At 36.1% G+C, this 13,978-nt stretch overlaps 1 protein-coding gene across 2 annotated transcripts in view; it reads left to right on the forward strand.

Annotated features, from left to right (window-relative positions):
- nphp4 (nephronophthisis 4) overlaps nt 1-13,978 on the forward strand; it is a 143,783-nt gene that overhangs the window by 7,799 nt on the left and 122,006 nt on the right. The window lies entirely within an intron of this gene.

Below are 13,978 nucleotides of genomic sequence, written 5' to 3' on the forward strand. Positions count from 1 at the left end.
GTCAACACTTCTAATCAGAAAAGATATTTCGACGAGTCTTTTTGTATCGCGCTATATAATCCGCGTGTCCTTGACAGAATGCAAGAGAACAACTTGAAAATGAAGCCGAATGTTTTCTTCTATCTATCCATGCGTTTTCTTCACATCAGACAGCAGATATGGTATAAAACAAGTTTGCATTTCGCCCCCTTTCCCCCTGATTCATTTTTGGGGGACAAAAAAAAAAAAAAAAAAACTTTATTGCCATGAAAATACTTAAATTTTTTACCTCTGCATTTCAGTTCTAAATGTATTTGTTTACAATTAAAATTTTTATGACACCCTGTTTGAAATGTTGCTAATATGTATATGCTCCAAATTTGAAGCAATTCATATTCGAACAAGGCGCAAACAATATAATAAAAAGTTTTTGTTAAAGAGAGTGCAATTTTATAAAATAAATACAGAAAGTGGGCAGCTCTTTGGCGCAGTGATTACTAGCGCGTCCACCTCACAGTTGTGGGACATGAGTCCACCTCACTCTGGCGTTCCTGTGTGGAGTTTGCATGTTCTCCCCTAGCCTGCATGGGTTCTCTCTGGGCACCCTGGCTTCCTCCCACACTCCAAAAACATGCATGGCAGGTGGATTGGACATACAAAATTGTCATTAGTTGTAATTGGGTGCATGAATGGTTTTTCATCCCTGTGTCCCCTGCGATTGGCTGGCAACCAGTTCAGGGTCTCTCGATGGGATAGGCACCAGCAAGCCTGCGACCCTTGTGAGTCTAAGCGGCTCTAGAAAATGGATGGAAATTCAGAGACCGTTTTTAAATGAACAAAACAATGTATTTTAATTTTTTTTAAATACAATTTTAAGGTTACCTGGAGGTTTATTTCTCTTAAATATAAAAATTGTTTATTAATTTTGGGAGTGAACTGAGTTGTGAAAACACTGGCTTACGTTCTATTCATACATTTTTACTTTTATCTGATTGTTTTGTTGACATTCCCTTTAGCGCAGCTCCATCTAGTGGATGCATAACAAAACCTCAGCCACCACTGTAGCTTCTATTCTATGCGCCTTATAATGTGGTGCAGAAAATACAGTAGGCCTGGAATGTAACAATATTACCTATATTTTTTTTAATCAAACAAGTGAGGTGGATTTTTTATTTTTTTTTTAGCTCTCTAATCAATGTTATTCTATTTTTTTCTCTCCTATTATTCTTTACAAGTTCTTTACAAGTTTGCATGTTTGCTGTACAGGTTGACATACAGTAAGCATAGCAACGTACATTTTATCTGTGGCTTGTACCGACTATAAACCGCACCGGTATATAAGTCGCAAAAGCAAAAACTGAGCAAAAAATATTTTTTGTCACAGATAACATGCACTGGACCATAAGCCGCAGGTTGTAAATGGAAGACTTTTAAACATTTTTTTCATCTTTATTTAAAACTTTTTTTAATGCCTGTTTACAGCAACATCCCATCTTCAACAGACTGAAGATGTTTAGCACCAACATATTCATAGAAAATAGATGGATGGATGAATAATTTTAACATAACACCGACAGACTACTGCAGAGTGAAATAGCAGTTCAAACTCAAAAACAATACTTTTAATAACATCTTTTTCTGTCTCCCTTTGTTCAATCGATTGATTATTTAATGAACATATAAACACGTTGTGCATACCTCATATATAGTCATACATACGATATATACCTCAAATGTATATGTCGCAAACATTTATGCAAAATCTCGTGCAATTTATACATAATTTGTATATTTTTAATACTACTGTACATTTTTCCAACTCTTTTTGAGGACCGACATTGATTCACATCTTTTCTGTTCTATTTGATGGTTGCTCCTTAAATTGACGCCTTGAAAAAAAAAATCTGTATATAAGCTACAGGGCTTAAATCATGGTAATTGAATGTACTTAAAAAAATCACTCTCGATTTAAAAATTTGGCATGCAAAACACTATGAGTGGATGATTTAAACAGCAGATTTTTCCTTGTAAAAATGAGAAACAGCTTGGGATTGTTGTTCTATAAATCAGGACAAATGTTTTTGTTCAGCCGGTGTCATTGGGCTCACATTGTGAAGCACACACGCGACGAATGTGTTTGCGATGGCATTGCTGTGTTTGCCGTAGATGGTTTGCTAGATCGTATTGTCAGTCTCTGGAGGTCTTTACAATATTTAGCCTTTTTCAGCAAGCCTCCGCACAGGCATTAGGTTTTTTTTTTTTTTTTTTGCATTTAACAAATATATATTGACAGAAATTGCACCTTTCAGGAAACTGTTCATAACTGTGGATTTGTGGCGTAAACATTTTTCATGAATGTTATTTATCAATATGCTATTTCCGTGAACCTACCATCTACTCAGAAAATGATACGTTTTTTTTTTTTTTAAAGAAGAGATAATAAAGGTAGTTTTGCTGTGAGAAATGATAGAATGGCAAAGAATTGGTCGTTTTTTTTTTTTTTCACATTTGGGGGAGAATACTGCAACCGAGTGTATCCATGCACTAATTAGTAGTTGGGGAAAACAGTTGAACGTATCAGCCGGCAGAGTGCTGACGTAAGGACAAAGCGCAAAGATAAGAGCTGAAACCAGTTAGGCTCTTCGAATTGTAATTTGTCGGAAAGCTGTAATGTATTATATTTCAGAGGTTTTTCTTAAATGCAAGTGAAGCCTGAATAGAATTGCTACTGTGATGTGGAAAAGCTACCGTATATTATTCTAATTTTACATTGTCAAAAATCCTTTTAAAAAGCCATGTTGCAATATTACAATGTTATTTTTTTTACTCCAAACACCAATAAAAAGTTAATTTCTTTCCTTGACCCATTTTTGAGAATTCCTCGCTTGTTGACTGCTGCGCGGATAAAAAGGACTCGCGAGAGACACGATGATATCATAGCGACGAGGAATGCCTTCTTACTTAACACCGTCCCCGTTCTGCCTGTGCAGTGTAAACACACTCTCACACTAACAAAGCAGCTGTGCTTATTTTTACTTTGGGGTTTACACAGTTGGGGGAGAAGACATTTTGCATCGAGTTGGCCAAGTGAACAACGTTTCATTGGTTGAAATGTTAAAGTGGCAAAAATATCTGCTTGTGTAATGGGTGTGTGAGAAAAGTGTACCCTATACTGAAAAGATGTCTCTGTATGACCTCTTTTCATTCTGTGAAGCCCTTTGAGACTTCGGTGATTTAGGGCTATATAAATAAAATTTGATTGATTGATTGATTGATTGATTGAAAAGACAAAAAAAAAGTCTTTTCCAAAATGAATGACATTCATCATTATAAAAGAAAAAAAAATACATATCCCGGTATATATTAAACATGTTGTAGTCACATCACAAACTCCCTAAGAACATGAACTACTAAATAGGAAAAACTACGCCACCTGTTGGCTAAAACATGACAGTGCACTGGCTAGAGAATACAAAAATGACGTTTATACAAAATAACCATGAAAAAAATTCAAATTCGAAAACATAAGTAGGAAGAAAAAACACTTGGGAGCACATGGACGGAAAACCAGCAGGCGTTTGTAATCATCATTTCATTTAATGTGTACTGCAGGACATTTCAAAATCTGTTATTACCAGTATTAATGTGACCTATACCCTTTACCTTTAACTTAAAAAAAAAAGAGTTGAGTTAATTAAATAACTTTAATAGAGGATTTAGAAGATGAAACTATTTTACATGGTGGCAAAAGTGCTCACCCACTTCAAAGATTGAACGTGGCTAAGAATAAAAAACAACATTTTATTTATTTACTTAATTAGGTAACTATTTAATCGAATAAGTAAAAGTTCAAACTATTTAACATGGTTGCAGATGTGTGCACACCTTTTCATAGATGGAATGTGGCTGTAATAGAATGTAATTAAAACATTCAATGTATTTAACTACTTAAATAACTTTATTAGACGAATATTCAATACTATATTTATTTACTTAATTAAATAACTGTTTAATAGAAGGATTAAAAGATGAAGTGTGCACACCGTCTTCATGGGGTGTAGCTGCGCTCAGAATTTAATTAAAATATGTTCAATAATGTATTTATTAAATAAGTAGTTAATAGAGGACTCAAAAGATGAAACTATTTCACATGGTTGCAGAAGTGCGCACACCCTTTTCATAGATGTATTGTGGATGTGTTCATAATCTAACCAATCGTATTCCAAACTTGTTAAATGGGAATCAGCATATAGCTGGGAAAAAAAAAAAAAAAACTTGCTTATTGGACCACGTCAGCGTTTCCAATTGCCCGTAAGAGAATTTGCGAACAAAAATTTGATCTTCCTTCGTGCTCCATTTCTGCAATTGCATCGCGATTGATTTAAAAATGTTGCAAGCTAGTCTTCGCGTAACGGTAATTCTGTCATCTGTGCGCAAGCCATTCCATTTAATGACAACAATCGGATTAGACATCGGCGCAATAGGGCTCCTGCCTCAGAACCCCTTGAAAGTTTTGAAGAAAATCAGTTGTGAATTCTTGGTTGAGCGTCGGCAAGAAAGTCCGATAGATGTGGCGGACCGCGGCCAAATCCTCGCTTTTGTGGGATTACAGTTTAGAAACAGCACCAGCCATTTAAAAGCGGCCAGTTGACTTACCATCTGCTATGAAAGCTCATTAGCCCAAAACGACCTAGAGGAGTCATACTTTAAACCGCTAAACGCGCCGATAAACGACCAGCGGTGAACCCGCATCAAGCGTGGCGTTTTTCCCTCTCGCGTTCGTGCCGTTCTTTCACAAGGTACGACAATCCTTTTCAGTAAATTTCGACGAGCCCACGAAATCCCCTGTGTGGAAAAAACCTTCTGATTGATGGATAAAGGAGCCGCTATGGCAGCGCGGAGAGGCTTTCCGGGTACCTCTGCGCTTAATTCCTTTTCCCAATTGGCATGCCACACAGAGAGGGAGAGAGAGAGTTATACACTTCAATTATACATGGGGATGGTGGGGGCCAAGTCGGTGAGGGCTGCTGGAGAACTGATCAATATTTCAGCTCCAAAGGGACAAAACATCTAGAGGAGCAGCTGCTGCTTAACAGCTTTACACTTTGGAGTGGCACACCCTGCACCACACGGCTATACGCCGACAATCGAAGGGAATTCAATGGCCGCGTGGCCTGATGGAATAGGTGAAGTGCTTGAGATGCCTCCTGAAGGTGTTTTGCTGTTTGCCTGTCATAATGGAGGCAGCCATGATGCCAACCCGAACGCTGTTTGTTTTCCCCTGTTACTGATCGCGTGGCAGTATCAAAGTAATGACAAGATGCACAATGACAACAGGAGGGAATCTGCTCTCAATATATATTTTTTTTTTTTAATTGACTAATGATCGTGCATTGATTTAGAAAGTCAAGGTGTTAAAATGATTGATGACTTGTCTGCTTTAAAATGATGGCAAATTGTAGTATTCTATTTGGCGTAACACGTTTCCGATGCTTTTCTTACATGAGCGCAGAGGGGCTGAATTTGTACATGCGCATGTATAGCGCAGAAAAATAGAACATCGGGTAGAGCTGCACAATTAATCGAATTTGGCTGCCACAATGAATTAAGCTGACCCTGGGCGATATTAGCGTTTAAAAAGCCGACTACGTGTCAAATCAAACACTTTGTCCTCCTACCATCAGGGGGCAATGTTTCCCACATGTTTGCATGACAAAAGCCTCTGCTTTTGTCAAACTAGTATATTGTTTACCAGCGTGAAATGGCTTTGAGTTTCTCACCTGATTCTTAATATATACAGTGTATTGTTTACCAGCGTGAAATGGCTTTGAGTTTCTCACCTGATTCTTAATATATACAGTATATTGTTTACCAGCGTGAAATGGCTTTGATTTTCTCACCTGATTCTTAATATATACAGTGCTAGCTATCAATTTAGACCCGTTTCGAAAAATCCGATTGGCAAAAAACTGGAATGAATTCGGTTTAAATTGACCACAATTAACATTTTGACTACTGATTGCTTAAAATTTGCTTAAAAGTAAATAATGGGCTTGGTTCAAAGAAGGCTTCAATTTTTTCAGTGGTTTGTAAGTAAGCTGTGTTGCCCTGTGTGTTTTTGCCATAGTTATTATTTACTTTATTTTATTTTATTATGATTGTTATTTGTAAGTATCAAGCCTTGAAGGGCAATAAATAGACATGTTTGACCAAACATGACGAATAATTGCGATTTCAACATTGCCCAAAATATCTTGATTATTATTTGTTATTGATTATAATTATTTTTTATTTGTATTAACCCTAATATAGCACGAAAATACATTTTTTTCCACATGTTATTAACTGAAAATGACCTTATGTGCACAAGACTCAAGTCACAACCAATCATGGCTCACCTATTTTCTGGCTTTGGTCATGTGACGCTCACAAGCTGAGCCATGATTGGTTGTTACCTGGGTCCTGAGCACCTATGATGTAATTTTCAGCTGACAGCAAGCGAGAAAATATGTTTAAAAAAATTATAATATGCACATGAAAACTTATTGTCTTGTAATTATAGACAAAATATTAAGTTTTTTCTGCTAAAAACACCTAAATTAATTGCATTATCCCTTTAAAAATACGTTTTGTTAACTATTGAGTATATACTATATTATTTTCTCATATCTAATATTTCCTGTACCACATTTAGCTTGAAGAGTGACTCCAAAATACTAGAAGCAGCTTGTGTGATTGATTTAGTTCAAATTCAGAACGAGGAGCATTTGACTTTGCATTTTTATTGTACTTAATTTTCCACAATTTTCTTGTGTTCCTCCTAGACTTCGAAGCAATTCAAATTGTTGGCCTCCACTTGCATGCATGCATGCACAGTGCCCGCGGACTGACTGCGGGGCATTTCAGAACGACTAAATGTCAGGAGACTAAAACCTGGGTGAAAAACAAAGACTTTACCAACAGAAAACGGCACTCTGTGGTTGGCCAGATCCTAGGTGTTTAATTATATATAAGATGTTATTTATTTATTTTTTTTTAGGCGTAGTCGAGCACTGGGAAGACTAAAGGAAGGGCAAATATGTAAAACGGGAGTTTGCATCATTGGAAACCCAAAGTCTGCTTTCGAATGTTCCAATCAGTTTTGCGATGTTTTTTTTTTTTTTTTTACTTCAGCGTACTTTGGAAATGGAAGGTGTTGCGATTAGAGGTGGAATGCCCGTCGGGAGTTCTGACGGTCAAGAGGTTCATATTCCCTGGGATCTTCTGTCGGTGTCCTGAATCATTTGTTTCTCCAAGTCGGTTTTAGAGCCGTCATCCATCTTTGTTAGTGTCGATGTCCATCTGGATTCTGCTTGCGTCTGCGTTTATTTGAATTATACACTTGGTTCTTCATTTGCTGATTACAGCCTTTTGATCTAACCACGAGAAAACAGCCCACCACGACTGCGTTTAATTTCTCTACCGTATCCAATGGTGAACTTTTGACTTGCTTGCTTCAAAGGGTAAATTCAACAGTAACTTGTAATTTTATCGGCCGTAACTCATTAAAGATTCATCGCATCATTTAAAAGCGTTCTAGAGATACTTGTACATTGGAGATGATTTAGCAACCTTAGAGGAAAAACATCTTGTTGAACCTTGTTTTTATCCCAACCCATAAGGCACGACGCTAAACGTATTTACCTCATAAATATAGTTGTTGTTAGTACAAACTACAGTATCAAATTTGGTCCATAAATAATACATTATATGTGCAAGGCTCAAAATATTTTTTGCAGAGCAGTTTTGTCAATCATTGACAAAATTTGAGGAGGATTTAAAAAGAAAAAAAAATTGCAGGGTAATCCCTGGGACCTGAAGCGTCGTTTTTGATTGCACGGTAATATGACATCATTCAAAATATTATTATTACCTTTACTAAAGTTTAATGTAGCAATCGCCCTTTGTTCTGTTTGAGTTTGAACTGTCTGACTGCATTTGAATGCACCATACGTATCGTCCTTAAGTCAGTAGCTATCGGAGATCTGGAAACCTGGCGCTTTTGAGCAAAAATGTTGTTCCAAAAATTAAAAAAAAAAAATCTAAGCACCATTAGGGCTGCCACAAGTGGTAAAATGTAAAAAAAATACAGTGTTTGAAACGCACCTCAACATAATGATGTTAAGCTTGACAATCTGCACAAATGTCCAACTAAATGCTGATTTCTGCTCTCCATTGGCAAGAATGGCTAAAAACCCAAAACAAATTAAGAATAACATTTTTCTCTTTTAGTTGTTCACCCTGATACCTGAAATAAGGATTTTTACAATCACTGATCTTTAATCTCGCATACGGTAAATTAAAGCCGTATGTTTTTTTTTTTTTTTTTTGGCTCACGCCACAATTATTAATAATCAAACAAACTTAAACCGTCAAATCATTTTAGCATTTAAGATCTCGGTTGGGTATAAATTGCATTATTGAACCGATTTTCCTTGAAGAGATTTTTTATAATTGGGTTGTGAATTCAGTGATTGCTGTTGTCATTTTAACAGGCTAAACCGTGCACACCGTTTATTAAACCGAGCAAACGGATTACTACACCGTGCGCACGGATTTCTAAAATGAGAAAACGAATTAGTAAACCGTGTGCACAAATGACCAAACTCCGCAAACAGATTACTAAATTGAGCTAACGGATTACTAAACCGTGCATATGGTTTATTAAACTGAGCAAACGCGTTAGAACACAGGTGTCAAAGTCAAGGCCCGGGGGCCAGATCCGGCCCGCCACCTCACTTTTTGTGGCCCTCGAAATGCTGATTTGACTGCAGGTTTCTGACTAAAATACCAAAATTGCAAGTTGTCTTTAATTTTTAAAAATTTTGGGGAAGAAAAACAAACATTTTCTTATTCTCCAAATCTCTTTTGAACAGTTTTTGCCGGCTTCTGATATCAAATCTTGGTAAATGTTTGATCAACACACTTAAAATGTATTTGAATTCACAGTCATTCCGGCCCTCTGACAAAAACTATCACTAAAATGCGGCCCAAAATAAAAATTTGTTTGACACCACTGGGTTAGAAAATCACGTGCACGGATTACTAAACTGAGAAAACGAATGAGTAAATCGTGCGCAGGGATTACTAAACTGAGCAAACGGATTACTAAACTGCGTACGGATTACTAAACTGAGCAAAACGAATCGTGCGCACGGATTAATATATTTTTTTTCATACCCTGCCACCAGAGGGACTCCGTAGCACGCCATCAACCTTTTCCCATTCCTTTATCCATCGCTGATCTCAGGAGACTTGCAAACATTTATTGTTTTTACTCACACACCTAAGGGCAATTTGCCGCGTCCATTATACCTACCATGCATATTTTTCATGATATAGCTCCTTTAAAAATAGCTCCTGTAATTTCCCCTGTCCCTCATTCATACAATCGCCTCATTTCTCCAAATTTACTGAAAGAATTTCTCATCATCACTATGTAAAATGTAACCTGCTGATTTTCGCGCCGGAGAAATGACTATTTGGCAACGCACGGCAAAACTATGAATGCTTCACGGCGGAGAATTCTCTGGAGCGCACGTGCTTGCTTATCTTCATCGAACTTTTTTTGTCTTTTAATAGCAAAATCTCAGGGCGCAGTCACGTGGAAGTCAACAGTGACGTGGGAGTTGCAGATATGAATAATCTTACATAATGCATCAAAGCTGAATTGGGTTTTTATGTAGGCTACACTTTTTTTTTCCCCAACCGATTGTGCAGAACATTTGGCTTTAATCTTAGACACATACGCGTATAACCTGAGGAGTTCATGAAAACGTGTAAACCGGACAATGAGGCAACCGTTTGAAGCACTTTGAACTCGATAGGCTAACTACCCGTGCCGCTTCTGGTTACTTACACCCGAGGGCAGCCATCTTTTCCCGAAACCACTTGTTTTGGAAGACTTTTGAAAAATAAACTCTATTCTGAACAACCACAATTTTAGATGATTATCGTGATTGATTCATATTTTCACATTTGATTATAACTAGCTGATTTTTTTTTCCCCCCTCTGTTAAACAGAGATTGTGCAAGTGCTCCATGGGACTTCATTCGTTCACCTACACCCACTTTTATTTCTTTTTTTTGCCAGAAATTGCAAGAGAATCAATTTGGACCTGTATCAAAGCAGTGAGAAAAATGAAAAAGAAATTGGATCTTTTCACTTGGAAATCTGTCAGGAACAATGTCCACATCTGGATTACCCCGGGTCTCCCGACTAGTCTGTGACTATAGTGCAATTTTTGACGTAATGAAACCGAATGACGGCGGACTGGATTTGTACTAGTTCAAAAAAAGTTCAGCAAAAGGAAATTTGCATGAAAAGTGACGGACATACATGGTGCAGATGGACATAGGCTCCTGTATTAACAGATTTGTTAAGAACCCGCTGCATGTTTTTTTTACATACCATGAATGATGCAATGAATAATAAGAATCTTAAAAATCTGAAAGCACCACAACAACGTTTCTAATGATTTAGTCTGTATTTAGTGCAACTGCCTTTTTTTTTTTTTTTACTTTGGAGAATACTGGAAAAAAATATCCCCTTTAAACTCAGCACCAAAAGAACCCCATACCCACAGTGAATATGGTATTGGCAGCATCATGCTTTGGGGCAGTCTTTTTTTTTTTTTTTTCCAGATGGAAACGCGGCTTTAGTCATTGCGAGGGGAATTGTGAACATTTTCAAATACCAGTCAGCATAAAACCTTCAGGCTTCTGTTAGAAATGTCAGCTTTTTTTCCCCAATGGAGTTTTATAGGTTAAACAATAGGTCATATAATTTTTTAATATTCTATTCTATTGTAATATGCACTACACTTTCAATCTTATATTTTGTATCTTGATTTATTTTATTATTCTATTATATATTTTATATTTTATTGTTCCAATATAATATCATATATCATATCATATCATATCATATATCATATCATATCATTATATCATATCATATACTGTATTTTTGGCACTATTAGGTGCACCCAAAAGCCTTATTTTTTTTTAAAAAAAAGCTGATGGTGCGCCTTATAATCAGGTGCGCCTTATATATGGATCAATATTGAGATTGGGATTGGTCGATGGGGAATGAAGTGATAAAGTAAGCTTTACCTGTTTATTTTTTGTGTTTACAGTTGAACAAGGTTCTCATATTGACATTGAGTTATTACGCTATTGAGAGTTTAGAGTTATTTTTGTTATTACTTTGAGTATTACTATATTGTGATTGAAAAAGTTTTAAAATATGTCATTAATTGAGGGTGCGCCTTATAATCCGGTGCGCCTTATATATGGAAAAAGTTTTAAAAGATGTCATTAATTGAGGGTGCGCCTTATACTACGGTGTGCCTTATAGTGCGGAAAATTCAGTAATATAATATAATATATAACATAATAATTTGATTGTTTTTATGATAAGCCCCCCATTCTATTCTATTCTAAATAATAAACTAATACATTGGACAATATATAGATTATTTCAATATTCAATCTCTTGACTATATACAGTATATGAGCCGCACAAAGCTAAAGATGTTTAGTTTACCAAAACATAAAGATGGATAACTCTTGCTGAGGACTGAATGTGTGTGTGTGTGTGTCACAGAATCTACCTGTTTTTATCCATTTCGGGGCCGTTTGCTGTCAACTAAAAATGACATCAGCATTCCTCAGGTTGTAAGAAACTACCAATCACAGCTCATGTGACATTCGCAAGCTGAACCATGACTGGTCGTGTTACATGAGCCCGGAGTAGCTTTGATGTCATTTTCAGTCGGCAAAATGGCCGCTTCTCGAGATGGATAACAACGAGTGAATTTTCTTGCTTAATTCATATTCTGCGAATGCATCTTGCGTCAGAATGCTATTTTTAGACAAGCGGGACACCATGAAACAAATAGTAAAGTGAATTTTTAACTTGACCACCCTTTTCCTCAAAATAAATAATACCTCCAGTCGAAATGTATGTTACTGCTCCGTGGCGAGTGATAATCCGGTGCAAGGGTCTTCTAGTATGAATTGCATTATGAAAATGCTGCAATCTTATTCATAGTTCTGAAGAAGTAATACACAGGGGGCAATATCAGATGGATCATTTGTGAATTTCTTATTCAGGCCTTTCTGCATGTAAATGAGTGAGATGCTGCGCTGTAGGTTTCCATTATTTTCAATTTGAATGGCAAGGCAAAGTGTGGAAACGATTAGCGGCGCGCTACCTTGGTGGGGACTGCAAAGAGTCCCCCAAAAGGCTCCAGTGTCCTCCTCTGAATGCATGTAAAAATAGCAAGGTTAAACCTTTGCGAGTCTATTCGGTGGAGGGACACACACTCGTGAATGTGAGATATGTGATGTCAGATCCGCTCCAGTCGGGTTATCCTGTCAATCTCGGATGTTTGACGACTCTTTCAAGGGAACCGCAGGATGGAACGTGATGGAGAAAATCAAAAGCAGCGCATGCAAGATTTTTTTTTTTCCACAAGAAGGCTTTTTTTTTTTTAACTAAAAATCTATTTATTTAATACAAGCAGTTTGTTGTAGCTACAGTCAGCAGTCAAATTACTTTGCCACACAGATTATTTAACCTAAAGTCCTGTAATGTTGATTCTAATCACCAGAGACACTTTTTTTTTTTAAATTAATTCGCTTGAATAAGCCATTTATGCAGCACCACCTTTCTTTTTCTGTAGTAGGCTAAAAAGGATTTGTCTGGACATTTCTAGACTGTTGATTTTTCTTGTAGATATCCTGGACACAACTGAAAAAATATTCGAATGCAATCATGAGTGGTGAGCCACTAACAAGAATTGCAAGTGTTTCTTTTCTTCCAACCTTAATGGCTTACAGGGATAATGCGGCCATTTATTATGATTACTACTTTATTGATTTCGAAACAGTAAAACTGAAACTGTGTGGAAACACTCACTAGGTCCATAAAAGCATGTCTGCACAGTTTGACGTTACATTTAATAATAAACAGAGGAGGGAAATGTGCAGAACTCTTTGGGATTTCAAAACAAAGTATTTCCTATGGGGGAAAAATAACACAGAAATAAACCAAGTTATTGCAAACATAAAAGCTGTGTTAACTATACAGGCATTGTTCCAGGGACTATTTTCACATGTTTTACATCCGAAGGACGTCTGCAAGATAAATCACCTTGCTAATACGCTATTAACTCATTCAACCCCAAAGACATCTTTTTATTTTCGTCAAGAGTCTAGATACTCAATCTCGGGTACTTAGATTTTTTTCCCGACAAGTTTTCAAGTGTTTGGCAAGCAGAGAATGCAAAGAATTCATTTGATATACTTTTTTTTTTTTTATAAATCATCTTGCAACCCGCCACTTTTCGAAAAACCTCAATTTCACAATTTAGGGCTTAGGCAATTTTCAGAGCTTCCATTTTTAAAGTGATGAATTGAGCAAATTCATTTGATTTATTGCTCAGCCCTATACTGTAATTATAAGTAATTAATGACTTTAGGTAATAAGTACCAGAGTAATCAATAATTTAATACCTAAAACAATTACTTTTGTACTTAGGTACCTAAAATAATTGATTAATACAGTACTTTAGTAAGTAAAGTAAGTTACTTAAGTACTTAATTACTTAAAGGTATCAATTTCTCTAGCACTTACTTACCTAAGGTAATCAATTACTTAAATATTTACTTAAATAAATTAGGTGATTACTTATGTAGTTAATTCATTTAATACCAGTCAATTCTAAACCCTCTCCTAGCAAAACACTTAAAAAAAAAATAAAACAATGTAAATATGCACGGGATTTTAAATGACATATTGTGAAAATATGTCTCTATAATATTATAGTTAATAATTGAAATAAATACCACTCAATAAATAACTTCCAAATAATACATTTGAAGTCATTTATAAAAAAAATATTAAAATTAAACAATTATATACACGGAATGAATGCAGTAATAAATAAAAGTA

Source organism: Hippichthys cyanospilos, chromosome 2 (genome assembly GCF_059441005.1).
Source record: "Hippichthys cyanospilos isolate Australia breed blue-spotted pipefish chromosome 2, RoL_Hcya_1.0, whole genome shotgun sequence".
NCBI classification, from domain to species: domain Eukaryota; kingdom Metazoa; phylum Chordata; class Actinopteri; order Syngnathiformes; family Syngnathidae; genus Hippichthys; species Hippichthys cyanospilos.